General features: G+C 39.5%; 1 protein-coding gene across 4 annotated transcripts in view; it reads left to right on the top strand.

Moving 5' to 3' along the window:
* GLIS3 (GLIS family zinc finger 3) overlaps positions 1 to 24,485 on the top strand; it is a 501,312-nt gene that overhangs the window by 349,020 nt on the left and 127,807 nt on the right. The gene's annotated exons all lie outside the window — the stretch shown is intronic.

The raw sequence follows: 24,485 nt of genomic DNA, 5'->3' as shown, positions 1-24,485 counted from the left end.
CTCCCCCCTTGGAGCTCTGAACATACGGTATCAAGTGGTGAGAGTTCTGCAGATTCTAAGTGAAAACTGGTCATCAACTAGAAGTATGCAGTTCAGAGCCTGCTAAACAAACCGCATAAACCTCAGAGTAGGAGAACATGACAGAAGGCTGCGTTATCTGAAATTTTAGCTAATTTTTTTTTTAACTAGCAGGAGCCATCTGTCATGATTATTCTGATTCAAGGGCTAAATTGAACGGAAGGCATTGCTGGGTGATTAAACAAGTTCTCTCAAAATATTTTCATACCTTTCCGTCTTGTCAGAAGCTTTTTTTTTTCCACCAAAGATTTCATCTGACTGTGGGACTTTTTTTTTTTTTTTTTTTTTTTTTGGCGGGGGAGGATTTCTGTCTCACATGCCATAGAGAAACCTTGTCACTGTGTTGGCACTAAGGAATGGGATGAGATGCAAGTAAATGGATGTGTCATATTTGAAGCTTATTCTGCACTTCTGGCTCTTACAACCTCATGATGGTGTTACTCTCAGTCCTGATTGAGATGTTCTGAATTCATCCAGATGCTCTAAGTTAATCCATTAGAGATTTCTTCAGAGGGTGTCAGAGGGGAGCATTTCAACAGAGTCCTTTTCCTCCCCATGCTTAGAAAAGGGGAAGGAGTTACTGAGCAGATAAAAAAAAAAAAAAAATAGGCAAGGAGGCAGAAGACTGCATTTGGTGGCAAGAATCTGCCATCACTTTCTTGTCATTGCAGTTATTTTTCCACTTCAGCCTCCAATTTGGAAGAAAAATTTCTGTGATTTCCTATGTCATGAGCAGTAACACAGATTTTGGAAGCTCTGTCCTCTTGGACACGTGTGGAAATATGAAGTTTAGAAAGATACTTACATCTTTTAAAGATGTATGGAAGGTAACCTGCCTCCCCTCTCATCTTCTAACTTCATTATTAAAAGAAAAAAAATTCACGTGTTGATGTGAAGGCAACTGGGTGTCATTTCCCTTTAAATAGTACAAAACATATGGGGGCAGGATTGCATTTGTCACCAATTGTCAAAATATTTTTTTAAGGAAACCAAAATCTTCTAGGGATGGTTCCAAATGTGCCTGATTTCCCTGAGCAGTAAGCAGTGTGACCTTTACATTAGCAGATATATTTATAAATACACATATGGCCCGCCAGGACCTGACTGGCTCCTGATCTGATGAGACAGGGACAGATTTATCGTGTTTCACCTACATGAGGTTTAGTTTTTTGGGTTTTTTTCTTTCATTACTGATTTACCTTAGCAGTTTTCACTTACAGTCACCTAATTTATCTGTGTTTTATTGACAGGTGCAATTTTTTAATGAGGGCTGTGTAAGCAGAGAGAAGTTTTGAATTTCCTGATGTTTTCTGTGGGGCCTTTATATGATGATAGTTTGATATTTTTCCCCCTAATGAATCTGTGAGACTTGTCAAGATGGACAAAAAACAGTGAATTAAAAAAAAAAAACAAATATGTTTATTTGGAAGAGTACAAGTAAAACCTTAAGGAGGGGTGTTACTGTCTATTTAGAATTTTTATTTTATTTGAAAGTTTACATCTATAAGATTCTTTGGGCTTCTCAAAAAAAAAAAAAATGATGTTTTGCAAATGCAGAAACACAATAAAGTGCCCTATCCAGAAATCAGCTAGGTTCCAAAAAGTCAAATGCCCCAAGGTTACTTTGACAGATACAGCAGTAATGGCTCTTAATAAATAGGGTTCTGAAGGTGGCAGTAATACTTGTAGGATGACTTTGGAGAGTGTTATTGGGTCTTTTAAAACGAAATACCCTTTTCCGATCAGCACAAACCAAATCTCTCTCAGCCCTTTCCCTATTCCTGTACCCGCCTAGGGGTGTACTTGTTTTGTATATTACTCTTCCAACTGCTCATTCCCTCTCCTGTGGAGAATCTTCTTGGCTGCTGGTTTAGAATGAGCTTATCACCATCAGCCAAGATTTCTTAGGGCTAGACTCACCAAGGTTTGTGATACAAAAATGAAAGGTATTTTTCCGTATTCACGATATAACATTATACTGTTTAATATCCTTTTGCAAACTACACCACAACCCCAGGAAATTCTAATCTTTTCCCATCCCAGCTGCAAATCCCTGATTTAGGGGGCTTCTCTCCCGTCTCCTCATGCTTCTTCCTCCAAATCCCATGCATCTTCCTCCAAATCCCATGCATCTTCCTCCAAATCCCATGCATCTTCCTCCAAATCCCATGCATCTTCCTCCAAATCCCATGCATCCTCCTTGGGCCTTATCACGTTTCTAGTCCTATCACCTTTCTTTTTCTTTTTAATGTTAACATTTCTGGTGCTTTTGGTTCCTGAATATTGCCCTTTTCCTAGCTGATGACATTAAAGGACATTTTCTCCTATGCTAAGACAATGAAATTGCCTGAGCGAACTGCATACTTTTGCAACTGAGTTCATTTCTTTTTCAGCTTTGCAGGCACACTGAAATGTGTAAATAGGGACTTTAATTCTCCCTCAGCTGCAATTCATAGTCTTTAACACTTCCTAGGTGGAAAAAAAAAACATATGAATGCTGTTCTTTTAAACTTGTAATAGTTTCATTGTAAATTCCCCTTGTACTCTCTGCCCTCCACATTAGGGAGCGATTGGTTTTTCCGCGGGCACAAATGGTGCTGATTGACTTTTAGAAAATAGCAGAGGCCCCATATGTCTGTCGATGGGATAATTTTCTGCTCCCAATCAGTGACCCGATTGCATTAAAAGCACTAACCAATAGAGATTTCAAATGGGGACAGAGATTTTTTATGGAACTTGCTACGTTTTTATATGTGTGGACAAGGTAATCCAGCAACTTCTGTTGAATAGAAACACAACCCCACTGTTAACTCTGCATTAGAGAGGCTCTGTATCTAGAATTTAATTAGAAAAGGAGGAAAAAGTTAAAACTAAACCATAGTCTATTTGTATTCACTGACTTTGTCGATTGCAGAAGAAACCATTCATTAATTTATTTAAACTCAGTTCTTGACCTGCCACTGTGTGTAATTCATAAAATTTCATGTTGGGAAAGAAAAAAAAAAAAAAGGTGTAAATCCAGAACTCTTTCCTCTGTTTTCATGTATGGTAGGGAAGGTCTTGAAGAGCTTTACACATCTCCCTTGGAAAATAAAGTAGAAATGAGTGAGAATTTGTACCATATGTCCACTTATTTTTTGCACTTACGGGAATCATACGTGATCAGAGCTCATAAATGTTTAATTTTCATGAGAATTTTCTTTTAAGAAATCTAACATAGATCTGTGAGGCTTGAGATTACAATAAAAAAATTGATTAGCTTTCAGCAGCAACATTAGATAAACACGTAAAAGTTTTACAAAAATAAAATGTTGAAAACTTTAATGGTGTCCCTTCTTAATTATGTAGTTTGAAATAGTGTATATTTTTCAAGATCTTTCTCTGTGACTTATTTTATTTTTAACCACTATTTGGATGTTGCCTTCTGGTTTTGATAGTCTTAATCTTATGTTATTAGCAATATTTATTCTTAGATTTAATTTACTTCTCATTTAAAAATTTCCCAACAGTTTTGTGTGAAAATGATTTTTATAGTAAAATATCATAGTTAGAAATAGGCTAGGATTAGCACAATTAGTAATGACAGGTAGATTTTTTTGTGTAATAAAGAACTTGACCTTACCCAAAGAAAGTTCTCCTTGCCCTCAATTTCTGGGAGGTAATTCATATTCGTACCTGATAGGAGTGTCTTTGTTTAATTTGGGAGCTGGTCACACCAGATCTTAGGTTGGACCAGCCACATCCAACAGTGTTAAGGTAGGACAGGCCATGCCATAAAGACAACTCAGGTAATTTAGAGTGAGGGCTTCGGGACACAAGATATCAGTCAACTTGGAGACTGAGATTTACCACATGAACAATTAATCACTAATGCAATGCAGCCCTAATAAAAACTCTAGACACCAAAGCTTAGGTGACCTTCCCTGAATGGCAGTACTCTGTGTGTATTGTCACACATCGATCCCAGGAGGATAACACACTCTGATAACAATGGCAGCGTGTGTATTTGGAACCCTACCAGACTTGCCCTATGCATCTCTTCCCTTGGTTGATATTAATATGTATCTTTTCTCTGTAATAAAGCATAACCATGAATATGATAGCTTTAGTGAGTTCTGTGATTCTTTTTATTAATTACTGAACCTGAAGGTGTTTTGGGGACCCCCCCCACCACTGACTTACATTGTAAATGTGAAGGAATATGCCCTCAAATTTTGCAGCTTGCTTAACTCTTGCAATCAGCGTCAGAAGAGAGATTCACTAGAACTGCCCTGATTCACCCTAACATGCGTTTTGGGAAGAAGTACTACAATGTAAAGATCAACATATGCTTTTCTATAAGTGAAATCTCTCTGAAATCATTTTTAAAACAATTTGAGGAATAAATTAAAACATATATACTTACTAATACTAGGAAAGTAAATATATCAACTAAATACACAGGTAGAAAGTTTTCAAACAGTACTATTACTTCAAGTCCTAAAGCTTTTGTGCTCACCACATTTTGTAGTATTTTACAAGGAGAAAAGTGCTTAAAGATGGCTTATCTGAAAGGTGACCCTATGATAATCTATCAGAAATGAAACAAACAAACAAAAAAAAACCCACCACCTTTCTGTAACTACAGCCAAGAAACCAGAAATAGGGTAGAAGCTTGCTCTGAATACTAAAAGAGAAGCTCATGCTTCCTTTGGGAGGCTCCCCTCCAGGACCCCATTATCTGTAACACAGGGCCTTTGCAGCTGGAAAAGGCTAACACACCCTCCAAAAATGAGCAGTGACCATACTCTCCTCTCCCAGTTTTAGGATCCAGAGGTAACCAATAACCAGAGTATAGAATGAGAGAAGTTTTAGGTTATATTAACTAGAGGAATAAATAACTGGGATGACTTGTGTCATATGCACAGATTTCATCCTAAAAAGAGAGGAACCATCTTAAGCTTTACTGGAGGGGTAAAAAAGGACCTATATCTAGTTTCATTTCCCTAAATCAAGCAGTACTCATCAAAGCAGAAGTTTTTTGTAAATAGCAAAAAACTTTTACTCTTCTATAGGAAAGCATCTCTTTATATAGCATTACGATCTAGACATAAAAACTAGTAGATATATGAAATGCTAACACATTAGTGTGTTATGTGAGCAATAAGTGTCGCAAAACAACTTTCTGAACAAAAGCCCCTTCTTGGACCACAAATAGCAGGATCTTGCCTTTTACTCACTGTTTTCTCAATAGCAAACACATGCCACTCAAAACAGCAATATCCTCAGTATCCCCAGCACTACCTCTAGTGCCACTGCTGACTGGAGTGAGGTGGGTGAGATGTGAGTCAACTCCTTTCCTTCCAACTCTGGGAGGCAGCAAAATAATCCAGCATTCTAAAGTGTAGTAGGATTTAATTGCTGGAGCCGATCATCATTTAAATACAAGACAGTGCTTTTCAAAAAACTATTACTACAGGCTTAAGTGTAAATACATGAAATAGAGCAGTTACAGTGTGCTAATCAGATAACCATAGTCCCGTCATGCTACTGTGTGTGCCGTGGGTTAGTTTGTTGTGCTCAGACCCAGCTTTGCATCCTGGTGGTCATGTGCCAACAGAGCCCTTGCAGGTCAGTTGTGTCTGTGTCTTCATTTCCCTTTCTCTCTTCTTCTCAAAAACCTGTTATTAGTTTCCCCCAATGGCTTATTTCGAATTTTCTGAAAATGCCATTTTTAGGTATAAGGGATGACTGCATAGGAATCAGATAATGACTTTTTATTTTAAGACTGGGTTACTTTTCCCTCAACCCAGTGAGGGCTGCTTTGTGCCAGTGACACTATTAAAATGCAAAATAGAATTCAGCCTCAAGCTCCTTCTGATATGACATAGCCAGAAGGTGTGTAGCGTCTTCATGTGGACAGGAGGTCTGAAATGAGCTCCAAATGTTCTCCACTTTGAGAGGGGTGGGCGACATGGCTGTCTTGTCAGTACTGTATTCTTTGGTGGTGATTTTCCCTCCCTTTCTTCCCTCCCTCCCTCCCCTCCCTCCATCCCTCATTCCCTCCCTCCCTCCCTCCCCTCCCTCCATCCATCCCTCCTCCCTCCCTTCCTCCCTCCCTTTTCCCCCCTTCCCCCTCCTACCTCCCTCCATCCCTCATTCTCTCCCTCCCTTTCTCTGTTCCATCCTTTTCTCCCTCCCTCCTTCCCTTTCTTCCTCCCCATCCTTTTCTTATTTCCCCGCAGAAGACTAAAGTCATATAGAAGGGCAAATACAGCCAATATTCTGCTTCTGAACCTGCTTTGAACTCATTGTTTAACTTTGGGAATACTCATCTTCTCATCCTTGTCTCCTCAATTTCCAGCTTCACACTAGGATATTTACTTGGTAAATTGTTCTCACTGTGTTGAATGAGAGTTTTGTGTGTATGATCAACTTGATCTCAGTTTCTGCTCCCCTGAATAAAGCAACTCCATGCTACAGGACAGGGCTTGTCAACGTCTACATTACTAATATTGTCACCCAGATAATTATTTGTTATGAGGGCTGTCCTGTGCATTGCAGGATGGTTTAGCAGCATCCTGGGCCTCCATCAGGGGAAAGGAAACACTCGTAGTCTCTTATTTCTGTATTGTTTAAGAAGATGTCTATGGCAAACTTTTAGGTTGATAAAATAAAAATTTCTTCTACAAATAATGCATTTCTTTGCCCAAATTGTCTAGGAAAGAAAAAAATTGCATTTTGGACTTCCTGTTCCATGAATTACCAAGAGTCTCTGTCAAAAGAGAATCAACACAATTCATCTTCTCATAATATAAGGACTGTAAGATTAAATTGCTTTTGAGCTTTCCACCATTAAAAAATCTTGTTTATGACTATTTTAATCCCTTTCCTACCATCAGTGAAACAGAGACGGTCTTGTTTACTCTCCTCTTTATGAAATCTCTGCGCTAAAGTAGAAGGATCTGTGCAAGATATTTGGTGATTATATTTGTATACCAGCTCTGAAACCCACCCTTAATTACCTTACATGCCAGATTTTTGCATTTAGGCAGAGACGAAAGCTAGCACTAAATTACTGACTTCCTGGTTGTATGTGAATGCAGTGAATGTTACTCACTTGGAACATGAAATGACTGTACAATTCTAAATAAAGTATTTTATCATAGGTAGCATTTGTCCACCAAGTTGCAAGACTTGCCCCTGAAACAGGAAATAACAGAATTGATCTAAAGCCCCTCACCTAGCTTCCTTTCCTGAAAGTATACTATGAAATGCCTCTTTTTGAATTTTACTCAGTTTCTGGACAGAGGTGCTGGATTGCCTAACTTTCCTGTCATTGGGAGTGACTGAAAGCAACCATCTGGGGCTTCTGACAAGCTGGGCATGGAACTCAGAGACAAGGACCCAAGTTATTTTGGTTGCTGCTTACACAGCAAGCTGAGTTCTTCACAGTGGCTCTATTTGGTTGGGGAAAAATAAGGATCTCCAGAAGAATCAAAGAGCTATCCTGGGCTTTTGGAAGCTTGAGCACGGCTGAAAGTGCCGTTTACTATAAGGAATAATCACTTCATGGTCCATATTCCTGAGATCTCTGCCTTCATGTAATTAATCTTGATTACCTTATATCAGTTCTGATAAAGTCAGCAAATAGCTGTGTATGCGATTTGTGCAAGACCAAAAGAAGGTCTACTTTGGGTAGAAACATTGGGCTTTAATTAATCCTTCCTGCAGACCTCTTCTTTGGAGATATTTCCTGCGAGGTGTAGGGGGTATACCACAGGTTTGCTCGCTTTTGAACTTCTGCATTTCTAACCGAATGTGAATTATAAGCAACCTTTTATTCAAAGGAAGAATAATAGATTGAAAAAGAGATTGATATTTCAGCCTTCTGAATCTTCACTTTGTGCTGACAAATTAATCATCTGTTTTACCTTCTTTGAACAGTGAGGCTCATTGTTCAGTTTGCCAGGTCATATGCATTTCATTTACACTACACCTTGGTGACAAAGGAAACAAGGGTAAAAATGAACCTAGGGATGAGTCAAGGGTTTGGCTTTAGCTTTGTGACTCAAACATGGACAAGTCATTGGTCCTGACACTTGCTCCTGTGACACAATGGAAAAAATGCCAAGCCGTGTTGATGGAGCCTAACACATTTTTCCAAAGGATGTTTTGTTTCTAGACTCTGTAGAGTCATATTTAAATTTGCTCACTCACTTATTATTAATTTTTACCCAGATAGCCCATTCTAAACCCCAGTGGATGGAGTAACTCCCTAAATGTACCAAATGTATTTGGTAATTTTGACTTTCCTTCCTGGAATTAGAGATTGAATTTCTTGTAGGATAATAATGAAATGATCTAGTTCTTGATCTACGGTGGTTACGTGAGTTCTTCAATTTATAACAACTAACTGAATTATATACTATCATTTATGTAGTTGCCTGGGTATAATACTTTAAATTAAAGGATTTATTGTTAAAAATGATGAAATGGATAAGAACAACTAAACATTATAAGGTGAAAAAAACTTACCTATGGAAAAAATAGAAATACAGTACCTTAGCTTTCTGGTATCATTTGTATTAATCAAACATTTTTCCTTAAATATTACTATTAAGCATTTTTATAGGTGGTTTATCACACAAATATATATATACATATATATACATGTGTGTGTATATATATACATATACATATTTACGTGTGTGTGTGTATATATATACACACACACATATATATATATATATATACACACGTATATATTTCGAGACAGAGTCTCACTCTGTTGCCCAGACTAGAGTGCAGTGGCGCAATCTTGGTTCACTGCAACCTCCACCTCCCAGGTTCAAGCAATTCTCCTGCCTCAGCCTCCTGAGTAGCTGGGACTACAGGCGCGTGCCACCACGCCAGGTTAATTTTTGTATTTTTAGTAGAGATGGGGTTTCACCATGTTGGCCAAGCTGGTCTGGAACTCCTGACTTCATGATCTGCTTGCTTTGGCCTCCCAAAGTGCTGGGATTACAGGCGCAAGCCACCACGCCTGGGCCCAAATATTTATTTTTATATGCATATAGTCAGCATTTCATTTGGTGATACTGAAAATGGTACCTCGTTTTAAAAAATTTTTGTTTGTTGCTTAACTGATATGCTTTCTGTATTATTTAATTACACTACCATCAGTATTGAGACAAGTCCTGTTAAGCTACCTATCATCAGCACTGGGAGTCTAAGCATTTAGCATATCTCTACTGTCCTATTCAGTTAGAAGAACTCTGAAAGCCGCTAAAGGTGAGGCTTCCTGCTGACGATCATTCTGCTCCTCAACTTGATAAAATCATGTTGCCAAGGTCTTCGCCCCTTAGACTAGTGACAATGGGTTTGAAATCCAATTTTGAAATCTCTAAAATTATAACCCAGAGATCTCAAGAATCTACATCATACTTTAGCCCACACATTAGGACAGATTGTATTAATTTAGGTTTATGGTGAAAAGGCAGGGTTGAGAATGTTAACCTGAGTTAATGGGAAATGTAATTATATTTTTTTGGAGATATGATTTATGGGGACTTTCTTGTCAAACAACAAAGCGTTATTTGCTCACAACATTGCACAAAGTATTTTCCTCACCTCCTGAGCCTCCATCACTCTCTCTCTTAAAATAGTAAGTGTGAAGGGCTTGGTGCCTGTCCTTGTGCATATTTTTTATGCTTGTAGAAACATACAAATATATGCACACATATGATTTCTTTTCTTTACAGAAAATGGGATCATATTATGCATCTTTCTTATGGCGTTGCATTTGTCTCTTAGCGTCGTAGTATGGATATCTCTCCAGGTCACTTCATGTAACTCGACACCTTCTTGATAGCTCTGTCACAGTTCATAGAATTGATGTATTGTAACCGAGGATTCAGGCAGGTGTCCTGTGTTTCTGCTCCTGTAACAAATTAAGCAGTAAATATGCTGGCATACTTATTTTCATATACTATTATCTTTATTTCAGCTGGATAGAGAATTTTTTTCTTTTCTTTTCTTTTCTTTTCTTTTTGAGATGGAGTCTGCTCTGTTGCCTAGGCTTAAGTGAGTGGAGTGATCTTGGCTCACTACAACCTCCGCCTCCTGGGTTCAAGTGATTCTCCTGCCTAAGCCTCCTGAGTAGCTGGGACTATAGGTGTGTGTCCATGCCCAGCTAATTTTCTATTTTTAGTAGAGACAGGGTTTCACCATGTTGGTCAGGCTGGTCTTGAACTCCTGACTTTCGATCTCCCAAAGTGCTGGGATTACAGGCATGAACCACCATGCCCAGCATAATAGAGAATTTTTAAAGAAAAATTGATTCAAAAACAATTTTTAGGTACACACAATAACTAAAAATGAATTGGCCAGGTGTTGACAGATAGAGATCCTTACTGGACTTCTTTACTAAATGCCCAAGAATAATTGCATGTACATGTAAGGAATCTCACAGGGGTGATGAGAATGTTCTAAAACTTTATTATAGTGAGAGTTGCAGACCTCAGTAAATTTACTAAAAAATCACTGAATTTCACTTTTATATTAGGTGAGTTTTGTGGTATGTAATTTATACCTTTAAAAAGTTGTTTAAAGAGGTAAATCCACCTCCCGGGTTTTAAGTGATTCTCCTGCCTCAGCCTCTTGAGTAGCTGGGATTACAGGTGTGGACCACTATACTGGGCTAATTTTGTAATTTTAGTAGAGTCGAGGTTTCACCATGTTGGCCAGGCTGGTCTCAAACTCAGGACCTCAGGTGATTTGCCCACCCTGGCCTCCCAAAGTGCTAGGAGTATAGGTGGGAGCCACTGCACTTGGCCTAAAGAGGTAAAATCTTAAAGCAGTTCATGTGGCATCTTTTTTTATATCATCAGTTAGCATTATCTGAAAAAAAAAGCTTTGCATCATTTAATTCAAATTTAGCCTATCAACACCTGTTTGATTTAATACAGTGTCATAATTCTTGGAATTTGCTCAATAAATATTTTCTGCATTTAATAGAATACATGGTTTTGCTCCTGCTGATTGCAATAGTCATGTCCCGTAATGGCATCCAGGATTTTGTTGCCATAGTCATTGATTTCATCAATCCTATCCAGTCATTTAACGGTTATATAGTAAACATTCAGTATGTGCCAGACACGTGTTCTAATCATTAGGAACATATCAGTTTCCAAAAAGGTGAAGATATCTTCCTTCTTAGAGCTTATACTCTAGCTTAAAGTTTAAGAATGGACAAATGACCACAATTTCACATTTTAAAGCTGCGTTTTCTGTTGAAGTAAAAATTATCATTCATGAGGAATTGGGTCTGGAATTCTGAATCTCTATCAAGCTTCAGGTGATACTGATACTGCAACTGGCCCGAAGACCACATAGTGAAGAACAAGGTGTTAACATACAATGACATGCATACATAGCGGTTACAGAGTTATGTGAGGTTTTAATGTACCTCTTGCCTTTTGTTTTCCCCAATTCTCTTCATTTTCTGGGGTCCAAATAATCAGCACAGAATGAGAGAGGAGGAGTTGGTTGCCAGTAAGTAACTCTGGGTCATCACTTGGCTCATCTGCTGCTTGTCTTTGCTCAATGAAAGATGTACTGCCTGCTGCAAATACTGGGAACATAGCTTGGTTTGGAAGCCATGCCTTCTACTCCTGCTACACTGGCCTTCACGTGCACGTTTGGTCAGGAGGTTAGAGGGTTTAAATTTTCCTACAAATCTTTTACTACTCTTCTTTAGACTGCTGATGATAAAGACATAGGATTTGACTCAAAGTTATGAACCAGTGGATTAGAGTGATAGAATTAGGAAAAAGGGGCTGGTCCCAGTGGCTCACACCTGTAATCCCAGCACTTTGGGAGGCTGAGGCAGGCAGATCATCTGAGGTCAAAAGTTCGAGGATAGCTTGATTAGCATGGTGAAACCCATTCTTTACTAAAAATACAAAAATTAGCCAGGAGTGGTGGCTCACGCCTATAGTCCCAGCTACTCAGGAGGCTGCAGCAAGAGAATTATTTGAGCCTGGGAGACAAAGATTGCAGTAAGCTAAGACTGCACCACTGCACTCCAGTGAGACTGTCTCAAAAAAAAAAAAAAAAAAAAACAGAAAAATAAAAAAAAAAAAAAAAAAAAAAAAAAGAAAAGAATTAGGAAAGAGGTAGGGTGAAGGAAACTACTGTTGCTTGACAACCTACTGTGTGCCTTTAAGCACCATAAAAACCTGAGGAGAGATTTATTATTTTCATTTTCAAGCATGACAGCTGTGAAACTGGCCCTCAGAGTATTTTATTTCATTTTGCTAATTTCTGTTTTTTGGTTTGTCCAAGATCACACAATTGGTAGTTAACAAAACTAAGTTTAGAATATAATTATTTGTATCTGACTTCAGAGAGGCAACAATATCCCTCCATACCCTGCTGAAGATTTTCTTAATTCAGGAAAATTTCTTTTCTCTTTAAGATAACCTTCACTATTTACAACTTTTGAGCACCATAATTTCCTTAAAAAGCATTACCTCACATTCATGTCCTTCTACTAACCAGAAACACTGAAAATACAAAGGCGTTGGCTTTTTCTATTATAAATAATTTCACCTGATATCTATTGTGAAGACAAAATATGAAAAAATTCTGTCCCTATGTCTTGTTCTTTTTCAGTATTCCAGCATGACAGGCAAGGTATATTCTAGACACAGGCAACTTTAGAAATATAGAAACATCATCTGCTGGAGAATAATTGATCCTTGTTATATGTCTGATAATATTTCTGGCTAGTCATCTTCAGAACATCAGATTTAATTAAATGTAGTAACTAATTAAAGGACAGAGTATGGGACTGAATACCTGGAAAATTAGAAAAAGAAAATTTTAGATAGGTAGAATTATCTTCATTTGTTCCTTTTTTGGGGGTAACTTCTTGACCTTTTGTCAAATGCAGTGCAAAGAAAATGTAATTAATGCAAGTGTGTTTTGTACGCCCAGTAATAGATTTTTTCATTGAAACATAACCTTTATAAGATGCTTCTGTTATTACTAGCTGTCAGGCGAAAATTAAATGAGCTTGCTCTGAGCTTCAGATTTATTTTTCTGTCTACAAAAGGCTATGTGAGAGACTGAGGAGATACATAGCATTTACTGATGATTCTGTAAATTAGTCCCATCAATCTGTGGTAGACACAATACGTCCTGTCCCTGTAGCTAATGGCTTGGGCCAGCAGTGATACTTTGCAGCCCAGCACGCTCTTCGTGTCTGCTTGGAAAATACCTCTAGCTACGAGGAGCTTCTACCAGTTAGCGTGCTGATGGAGTTGTTTACTCAGAAGATGCATGGCAGCCTGAAGCAGTTCATGCACCATCACAGATTGGAAAAAAGGTCCAGTTTAACAAGTGGTATAGAGTGTTTGGTTTATTGAAGTTTTGTGGCAATCAGATTCAGAAATGAAACATGAAACTGACTCAAGTGATAGGGAAGGTCCTTCCAAGCACTGTCTCCAAAGGTCTTGTTCTTTTAGTTTCTGTACTGGAAACCATCATCCTTGGTGTCTCAGTGAGGCCTGATGCCACTTCAGCCTCACAATAAGATTATCAATCCGGATTGGCAATGAAACCCGATATGTGCTTTACCTGCATTTCTGAAGCTGAAGAACTAAGCAGAAGTTAACTCTTAAATGAGTGCCCTGCTTTGAGAGTCAAAGAGGAAACTTCTGTCATTCAGCAATTAATTTTCCTCTCATTTGGTCTCTGTGTTAGAGGATGGTCTCAGTGAACACAGAGCTGACTTTTACTCTGGCTGAGTCACCAGCTATTTGGAGATGGGAAACCACTTGGCTAAGCACCAAACGTTTTCAGTTTCCTGTGATAACTCAGACTACAGAAGGGTACAGAGTTTGCCTTAACATCCCATGAGAAAAAGCGGCACATCTCCAGCAGGGCCAGTGATACTGGGGGAGCAGTCCTCACTTCAGTATTCCAGCATACTCTCTGCCAGTTTTGTTCAGAGCTCCAGAAGTGCAGGGGATGTGTGAACATGTCGAATTAATGAGAAACAAAGTTAAACATTTCAGAACCTGCAAAAGGGTTCAATTCCAGAAATGAGCAAAGGTTTGGGAAGAGCCTTATTTTTTTAAGTGAGGTTTATTCATCCTCCGTAGACACAAAAATAAGTCTTTCAAAGAACATGAATATTTGAGGCACTTGGCAACATGCAGTCTTTGGCAACCTCTCCCTTATTTATACCATGTAATTATACTTGCCTTTATATGTGTGTCCTTTTCATTATTGAGCCTAACATGGTCTTTTGTCAAATTCCAGTTATTGATTAGCACTGGCAACTCTGAAATGTGGCTTTTTATACCTCAATAAATCTCTTTCCCCCCTTCTTAAATCATAGCAGATCTTGTTGGACATTTGGGGAGAAAACAACTTAAAATTCACATCCAGATCTTGGCTGCCAATTCAGGACTTTGTTACTATGCCATTTGCCAAGTTTTTAGCTTACACCTCCTGAAACTGTAGGGTTTGGGGGTGGGGGATCCCCGTTGCTAGAGTGAAGACCAAGTGACATCATTAGCACTCCACTGAGTCTATGACTCCCATGAAATTCTGGCCTTCACATTCCCCCGGCTTTCTCTCGTTTCTCCCTCTGTACTGCTCCTCAACTCATCCTGTAATCTCTTTTCAAACAAAAAGCAAACAAAAAAGCTGCTCAAAGGCATGACATCAGTGACAAACTATGAGCCTACAGATTTGTTTGAATAAATATAAGTAAACAACCAAAGACCTGGCCTTTTGTCAAGAGATTTAATCCTTTTGCCAGTTGTACCCTTACAGTGTTAATTTTCATTAGGCAATGGTACCCTGTTTAAAAAGAGAAAATTAAGATGGCTGGGGCAGAAACTCGTGAGGCATGAGTATGGGCACCAGGTATCTCTAGCCTCTCTTTATTATTTAAAGAAAGTATCACTGTGTTTAATCTATTCTGCCACCAAGAAAATTTAGTTGCAGCCAATTATTCTAAACTCAGTTCTATTTAGGGTTGAATCTTTTCAGGAAGAAAAAATAAAAGCTCCTTGATACTGCTATTTTCCTCTTTCTTTCTCTCTCTTTCTTTTTTCTTTTCTTTTCCTTTCTTTCTTTCTTTCTTTCTTTCTTTCTTTCTTTCTTTTCTTTCTTTCTTTCTTTTCTTCTTTCTCTTTCTTTTCTCTCTCTCTCTCTTTCCTTCTTTCTTTCTCTCTCTCTCTCTCTCTCCCTCCCTCTCTCTCTTTCTTTCTCTCTCTTTCTCTTTTTCTCCTGCCTGCCTGCCTTTTAGAAACAAGGTCTCACTGTGTTCCCCAGGCTGAAGTGCAGTGACACCAGCATGGCTCACTGCAGCCTCAGACTCGTGGGCTCAAGCCATCCTCCTACCTCAGCCTCCCAGGTAGCTAGGATTACAGGTGTGCACCATGACACTTATTTATTTATTTATTTATTTATTTGTAAAGACAGAGTCTCACTGTTTTGCCCAGGCTGCTTTCAAACTCCTGACCCCAAGCAATCCTCCCAAAGTGCTAGGATCACAGGCATGAGCCACCATGCCAGACCAGTAATGCTATTTTCATATTTCATGTTTATATCAAGATTCTTTGAGATCATAACTAATTTTTTTTAAGTTTTTGTATTAAATGATACCCATCAGCCTGAAAGAGTTAATGCAACTTTTCATGATGCTTGATTGGCAGTCACTGAAGATACCCTCCATCCTTTTGAAATTAATAGATTTGTTTTTACCTTTGTCTAATTGTGTAGAGACTTGTGTGTAGACTCACTAAACCTGCCAACTCTAGCAAATGGTGTGTAACTATTCTCAATATGGGAGAGCCCACAAAGTACTGTTTCAGAACGGGATGCTATTTCCTCACAGCAAGTTTCCTTCTTCCTATTGAATGTTGGCAACCTTGATTTTGGAATATTTTTGCATTTACAATCAAGAAACTTTCAAAGAATGTTATTCTGACTGGCTTATTAGAGACCCATGATTTATGGCATGTTTAATTCCACCTGACTTCCATTGGATGGTTGCATGGAGAGAACATGTAACATATTCGAATTTTGTCAAAGCTGGAGAATAGCATATTTTTGTCACATATCAGATTCAAGCCTGTATTCCAAGCATTTATTCATTCTACTTGTTTATTTATTTTTAATAACACCAAAATGATTAGTACAAGGGTTTTGTGACCTGTGTCACTCATGGGATACTGTTTCCACATCTTCTGGGGTCAGAAGGACATTATAAGGCACACAGCAAGAGCACAGTGAGTTCGGATGAGCCATTTACTTTCTTGTAATGCAAGAGCCTATTTAGGGTGATCCTTGGGCTGCTGTCAGAGCAATGCGGGTCAGCAGCTGTGGTGACAAATTAGTTTTGACAAGCTTAATGACCCCAAAGAAGAAAAGTCTGTGGCTCTGATAGCAACTGGGGAATAATTGGTGAGCTCAGCCAAATGGGGAATGTGTTAAAATCCCCAAATTCTTTATGGCAGGTCAATTACACCATTCAGCAAAGGGGTGGAAGGTTGCCATCCGCTTCTTTAGCCTTACAAAAGCATCAGCAGGCTATATTTCAATCAATTGAATTTGGTTTGGCGAAACATCAGGACGTTGAAAGAAACAACTGGATCTTTCAAACTATGTTCGTATGAAAAACTTGGGCAAAGAGCAAAACGAGAATTCTTGTAAGGCACCAGTGGGTAGTGCTGACCTCACTACTGGTGAATTCTGTTGATTCACAAAGGGCTGGTTTTCTCTCATCTCCCCAGGGTGGGTAGGCTGTGTGACCAAATGTAGGTTCACAGAGTGTATTAAAAAAAAAAATGATTACCAATTATCAGTCCACCAAAACACAATCTTTTCATTAACTTATTCAACATATTGTGGACTCACTGTGTACCAGGATCATCCTGAGTGTCAGAGAATGATGGACAAAGCAAGAGAAGAACTCTGCCTTCATGGAGACCACATTCTAATGGATAGGTATAGTAAGAAACAAGTAATAAATACACCAGATGATTCCAGATGGTGGCAAATACTGTAGAAGAAATAAATAGAAAATGTGGCAGATGAATTAGTTTGCTAGAGCTGCTATAACAAAGTACCACAAACTGGGTGCCTTAACGAACAGAAATTTATTGTCTCTCAGTTCTGGAGATTGGAAGTCTGAAATCAAGGCATCAGCAGGGTGGGATCCTTCTTAGGGCTGTGAGAAGAGGATCTGCTCCAGGTTTCTCTCTTTGGCTTGTAGATGGCCATCTTCATATTCACACAGTGTTCTCCCTGTATTTTCACATCATCTTCCCTCTGTGTGTGTCTCTATGTTCAAATTTCCTCTTTTTTTTCTGTCTTTTTTTTCTTTTTTCTTTCTTTCTTTTTTTTTTTTTTTTTTAGATTTTTTCTTGCTCTGTCGCCCAGGCAGTAGTTTGATCTCAGCCCACTGCAACCTCTACCTCCTGGGCGGGCTCAAGCGACTCTCCTGCCTCAGCCTCCCGAGTAACTAAGATTACAGGAGCATGCCACCATGCCAGCTAATTTTTGTTTTTTAATAGAGACGGGGTTTCACCATGTTAGCAAGGCTGGTCTGGAACTCCTGACCTCATGTGATCTGCCCACCTTGGCCTCCCAAAGTGCTGGGATTACAGGCTTGAGCCACTGCACCCGGCCCAAATTTCCTCTTTCTATAAGGAGACCACACATAATGGATTAGGGTCTACCCTAATAACATCATTTTAATTTGATTACCTCTGGAAAAACTCTGTCTTTTCCAGATACAGTCACTATACTATATTTGGAGGGAGTAGGATTTCAACATATGAATTTGGGGTAACATAGTTCAACCCATAATAGCAGATAAAATGCCTAAGAGAAGGGTGATCAGGGAAGTTTTAGAGGGAGTGACAATGAAGTTGAGACTCAAGGAGAAGAAACGTTCCTGAGAAGAGCCAAAGGGAAAGTGTTGGGGCAGAAGATTGCCTGTGAAAGACCCTGAGGTGGGAAGGGCTTTACAGGTTTTAAGAAGAGCAGCTGGAGGGCTTTCGAGGATGAGGGAAAGGATTTTGCCAGAGATGTTGCAGAGACCAGATCACAGAGGCCTTGCTGGGCAACTGCAAAGAGGAATCTGGATTTTCTTGTGAGTACTTTAGGAAGCCAGTGGAGGGTTCTAGTCAGAGGAGTTAAGTTTTCTGATTGTCATTTTAAAGCTGCCTTAGTCCTCTCAGGCTGCTATAACAAAAATATCATAGACTGGGGGGCTTATAAAAAACAGAAATGTATTTCTTACAGTTTTGGAGGCTGGGAAATCTAAGATCAAGGTGCCAGCCAATTCAGTGTCTGGTGAGAGCCTTCTTCCTTGCTGATGGACAGCACCTCTTCCCTGTGTCCTCACGTGGTAGAAGGAGCTAGCTAGCTTTCTGTAGTCCCTTTCTATAAAGGCACTAATCCTATTCAAGAGGGCTCGGTCCATTAATCCTTGTAGAATGCCCTCCTGGCTTCCCAAAAGACTCGCTTCCTAATATCATCATCTTAGAGGATGGGATTTCAACATATGCATTTTGCAGGGATGCAAATAAGGGACTCTTTGCGGGTCTGCGAGGGGCAGGGTTTCAAACGCAGGCGTTTCCGGCTCCACTCCTCCATCCGGGAATGTAAAGTTATTTGTCTGGGTTTCCTGGCCTCGGGCTAGGCAGAGAAACCCAGGTGGGCTTCTTTGTCCAAAAAGCCCTCCGAAGGCTCTGGGAGGAGGGTGCTCTGACTCAGAGTTGTGGACTAAGTAGCCAATCTGGTATCAGAGTCAAAGATCCATCACTCCAGAGGAAGTTTGAAAAAACTCTCATTGGCCAAGAAATGACTGAGGAGGGAATAACTCAAGGGGTAAAATCCCGCAGCTCCCTCCTATACGGATTCCTTCTCTGGATCTCCTCCCACCACAGGTGGGAGCTGGTCTCTCTCTCTCTCTCTCCACTCTCTCCTCTCATAAATCACTCTCCACAAAACTCTTTGGGTCCATGATTATTTATTCAAAGGGCAAACTCACTGTGCCTCCGGGACCCCTTTCCCCATTCTTAGGGGTAAGAGAGGCCATGCCCCCCAGTTACACGAACATTCAGACCACAGCAAAATCCCGTATTCACAGAGTGCCTACTGAAAATAAAGCAGTATGGGAAGTACAGAGTAGAGCCCAAGGCTTTCCTGTAGTCTTTACTGAAGATTAATCCAGATTTCTCATCTCATGTTTAACCAGGAAGAAGTTCTTGCTACTCTCTTATGGCTTCCTCCAACACTGTGTTGTCTTGTTTTTCATCTCTGGGCTTTAGCCAGTGTTATTTCTTCTGCCTATGTTTCCCTAAGCACCCACTCTGCACACTGAACTCCTATTTATACTTTGACACCCAACTGTATAGTATCCCAGATTTACAATCTCTCCTCTTTATTTATATCTTTTATTGTATCTCATCATATTGCATTTGTTTGTTTACATGGCCACTTGACCAAATACTGGGCGCAAGGAGACTATCCCAGTCATTTTTGTGTGCTAAGATCCTAGGCAGCATCCAGCCCGCAGTAGAAGCCCAGCCCGTGTTTATTAAGTGAAGTCTAAGGGCTCTGTACTTAAGAAGGGAAGCTTATTAAGACTCTTGGAACAGCAGAATAGAGTGGAGAGAATGAGGAGATTTGTAGGTACATCAGTCTGACTTCAGCCCCAACTAGCGTTACTTCTGGGCACTACTGCTTAACTTCTTTGAGTCTTGATTTCTTTATTAGTAAAAAACTCTAATGAGTCATGGCTTTTTTTGAAAAAAGGATTGATTTAGGGAACTTTTATGAAAGCATCTGGTCCATGTCGTAGCACAAACATACTAGACACTCAATAAAAATGGTGTCTTCTTTCTTTTCCTCTCATCTTCAAAAAGCCTTATTGTTATTATATGTGTGGGAGGGAAAGCTCATGAAGATTCATGAAAACTATGAATTGTGTAGTTGTTCACTTAAGGGCTTGGTAGTTCTTTATGGCAGACATTTACCTCCAAAATACGTTTCCAAGGAACTGAGGGAGTGGAAGGCAATGTTGGAACAGTCTGGTGAAAGTCAATCAGTCAATCAGGGGTTATTAGTATGACTGAAGGAGCCACAGCTTTCCATTACCAATCAGCTTTTCATAAAGAACTTTAAGAGTGTAACATTTGCTACCACAGGATTCCCTCACTGAAGATGTGATTCATTAACCATGATAATCTCTTTGTTGGGGGCCTTGTTTCCCAGTCCCACAAAGCTCCCTAATTTGCAAGATGGGCATTTCAGGCAGAACAATTTTGCACAGCCTTGGAATATCTACGGTGTGTGGCTTTGTGTGAATCTGAGCAGATGATATAAATGCTTAATTTTTCAGACAAAAGAAAAAACATGAAAAAGCTCTTTCCTTTGTGCATCTGAGCTGGACTGGAAATGGCAATAAAAGAAACCTCACCAAGAAGTCTATTGGTGCTAAGATTTCTTTGTCTGTTTTCCAGAGTCATGGTATATATATGTGCCTAATAGCAAGATTTTAAATGTGACTTCTATTTAAAATCACTGTTCTCTAGCGTTGCCTCTGGGGTGAGGATCTAATTTTCTCTGTCAGTACTGCCCTGGTGGTATATCCTTAGGGCTGCTTGATAAGTCCCTTGGTTGACAAGTCTGCAATATGCAAATCCCAACTCGTGGTTCATCTTGCAACTCCCTGTAGTTTGAGTCTTTGTTTCTCCTGCACACGCAGGCTCAGTGCCTTCTCCTCACTGCCACCTCAACAGCAACTTTTAAAATCTTCTTTTAAATGTGCTAATTATAAAGGTGAAAGCAAAGACATTAATTGGCTAGGCAGCCAAACTGGGGAAGTGTTACTCAATCCAAATACATTGATTACTGCATAAACAAGAACAGGTTTAATGTGTAGGCAGTGTAAAACACTCTCAGGAAAGGGCTCCAAACCCACTGCTTGATGATTATTTTATTCTGCTTTTCCATTTGAGACCCCTAGGCCACACCTTCAAAGAAAGAATAGATATATACTATAGATAAGGAGTCACTTTGAGATTTTCCTCCCATTCTGCTGCACTATGGGAGGCAGGTGGCTTACAGGCCTAGTAAAGATTTTTCAGGTTTTAGTTCCAACTGCTTATGCTCTGCTGTGAGTTCCGGGGCAAGTTCTCGAGGATGGAGCTCTTAGACAATTTGCCGGGGAAGATGTGGGGGCTTAACCAGCTGGTGACTGCAAGTGTAGATTGTTCTTGTTACTGATGTGCTGGAGAGCTGAGGGAGAAGCCTGCCCTTTTTGGGGAGCTCTCATCATGTCAGTGAATTGGCAAAAGAAAAAGCCAGATAAAGATGAAACATCCAAAGTCATTACAGCCTGGTCAGCTCTTTCATGTACAAGATTGTTTCTGTAATGAAATTACTGTTTGAGGATTATTCAAAGTTGGCACATGGAAGGAGTTACTTCAGTAATGAAAGGAGGAAAAAAATACAACTGGTCTGTGAAATCAAAATGGGAAAACAAAACAAAAACACCAACCCTCCATGTACCATCTTTTGGTGTACCCTAAAGCTAGGGGTTAGATCCAGTGTGTTGAGTTACTTGAGAATGGGCTGAGAATCCGAGTGACGTCTCCAAGCCCTTTGGCTTCCAGGGAAAGGCTTTTATTTGATGGGCCAAAAATATTCTGCTTGAGGATTGGGTGTCCACAGAATTAGACAAAGGGCATCAAAGCCTGTTCCATGGTGATCTGAAGGCTTCTGTCCAGGACATTTCTGTTGATTTGGATACCATCTATAGTCTCAAACCCATGGCGGCTGGTTGTAACATTTTAATAGCCAGCCTGGGTTTTTGGCAGGCTTTTGTTTAGTTTATTTTTCTCGAAGCTTGAGACTTGAGAAACTGAAATTTGAGAGCATTACTGTGTCTTGGAACTTCAAATAAAATATAAAAAGCTATTGGAGGTGATTTTTTTTTTCCTTTCAACTGGTACGTGGAAGAAGGGAAGTCAGCTTTTGTAAATGACCATTAGGTAATGTAACCAGAACAGTTATTTTCATAGACAATACAAGCAGGTAGTTTGAGCACAGATGAAGAATTCTTTTCATTTTCTTTCCTTTCTTTTTATTTTCTTTTGCTGAATCTGGAGAATGTTGACTGTGGTAGGAAATACTTACGGGAGCAATCTATGATATGGTCCCAGCCAGTCACTTGCATGCATATACTACTTCATTCAGGTTTGCCAACTTTCCCCATAACTGTTGTTAAAAGGGAGCCTTCTCATTGCTGATTATAGTAACACTTTCTTTCCTCAGATTTTCCCTCTTTATGGTCTGTCTCTTAGGTAAGTAAACTTATAATGAAGATTTCTGAAGAGCTTTGTGTGTTATTCAATCAGTAGGTGAACAGTCTATCCTTAACTATAATTTCTCAATTATTATTCTCTATGAGTTTTGAATCCCTAAATGCAGGGACAGAAAATTAATCTCACATTTTGGTGCTTTTCATGCTTAGTTCTTTACAACCCTATTTGGTAAGAATCTGTTTCAAGATCCTGGAAGCATCTTGGCTATTTCCTGTTCTTTAATCCAATGCCAACCATAACTTGCTCATGACCCCTCTTTCAATGGTATGATGTTTTTAAGTTTGTAAAATATCATATATGCTGTCTCTTGTGGTGTCACAACAGCCTCTTGAAGCAGGCCATCCTCAGGGGCAGAAATTCCTTCTCAGGCACCATGACACCTCCATCCTGTCTGCCATGGGACGCAACTTCAGGGATTTTTTTGTTTCTCTTTCTCTCTTTCAACAAATAAACAAATAGAAAAGATCTTAAGCTGAGTTGAGAAACTGTCATCCTTTTTTCTTTAAGCACAAATTGACCTTCAACTTTCAATTTAAAACCTCACAGGAATAGGCAGAATACCACGTGTCTTCATGGGTGCAGTGACTAAAGATTGGAAGGCCTGACTCCTGCTGGCCGTCTTCCCTGGCTACTAACCTGGGAGGCCATGCATTTGCAACATCTCTCTGATTTACAGCTCTGGTTCCCTGGTCGTCTTCATCTGGCACAACCACTGACTCCAGCCTATGCTCTCTCTCTCTCCCCAGCCTCTCCCCTTGTCTTCTACGTGGTGAATTCCCTTGCTTTCGCAGAATTTCTGCTCACCGGGTGGGTCCTTTTGAGCTTTTGCATCTCTCTTTTATTTATTTATTTTTACCCACCGGCTTATTCCATGTGCACCATTGTCTGAATTGTCATGCATTTTGGATTTAATTCCAGATCGTCAAAGGCATGTTTTCAGCTGAACAAACCAAATGAAGTAAAAAGCTTCATCCTCTTTTACTTTATTCTCATTACCCATCCCAGCAGGGAGGATGAGTAAAGAATGCATCCTCTAGATCCTGAAAGAATTTCTAATATTCATTCTTTCTCCATAAGATACAGAGCTTAATCCTTCCTTTAGACATTTTCTTTTTTTCTAAATAAACAGGGCCTAATTGGAAAAAGCTGAGAGAGCTAAGCAGAAAAGAATAGAAAACATTTACTGAGCTTGGAAGTGCATATTGAATACTGCAGGAAATTTGCATATGGATTACTTGGTGAAAAAATAGAAACATTCTCAGCCCATTAGTTACTGTGATGGACTCCCACTGACTAAAATCCAAGTACTTTTGCCTTGTTTTCTCCAACTGTTCTTTTCTGTAATCATTTCTCTTTAACCACGGGGCAGCTATTCTGTTACTGCACTTTGTACTAAGGAAAAGACAACATAGAGATTGTAGCTGTGCCTAGTATGTGAGCAGACTGGCTCTGCTTTAATCCTCCAGCGAACATTGCACCATTATTTCTAAGCTTTGGCAGGAGGGTTGCCTCTCTATCGAGGAGCTTCTGGGTCACATCTGCAGGTCTGCAGTTGTGTTAAGTGACAACCCATAGATTTCTCCTGGGTGCCTCAGTTTCTCCAAATGCAAAAAGAAAGGGATAATGTTTAGCATCATTAATAGAGATGGGAAAAATCAATGAATATTTATAAAAGTAAATTGAGACCCTGGAATATAAGATCCCACAGAAATTCAAAGCATAATTAAGGTAGGGAGAACAGATTAGTGTTAAATATATGTGTGAAACACATTTTACATTTCCTTCCAACAAAGGCTGAATTTAATTTACTCCAAGTGAGGGGGAGAAAAAAGGGAAAAAAGTGGTATTGTGAATTAGGATTCTAAATTTGGATTTTGATATGTTGATTGGTATACTACAGACATAAAGCCACATGTTTACTTTTTCAGCAAATGCATGTGTGTGTCTGTGTCTGTGTGTGTGTCTGTGTCTGTGTGTATGTGAGGTGGAGGAGATATATATATA

The sequence above is a fragment of the Cebus imitator genome, unplaced genomic scaffold (genome assembly GCF_001604975.1).
Source record: "Cebus imitator isolate Cc_AM_T3 unplaced genomic scaffold, Cebus_imitator-1.0 Scaffold227, whole genome shotgun sequence".
NCBI classification, from domain to species: Eukaryota; Metazoa; Chordata; class Mammalia; order Primates; family Cebidae; genus Cebus; species Cebus imitator.
Note: the sequence above shows the minus strand (reverse complement) of the source record. Positions and strands in the feature narration are given on the sequence as shown.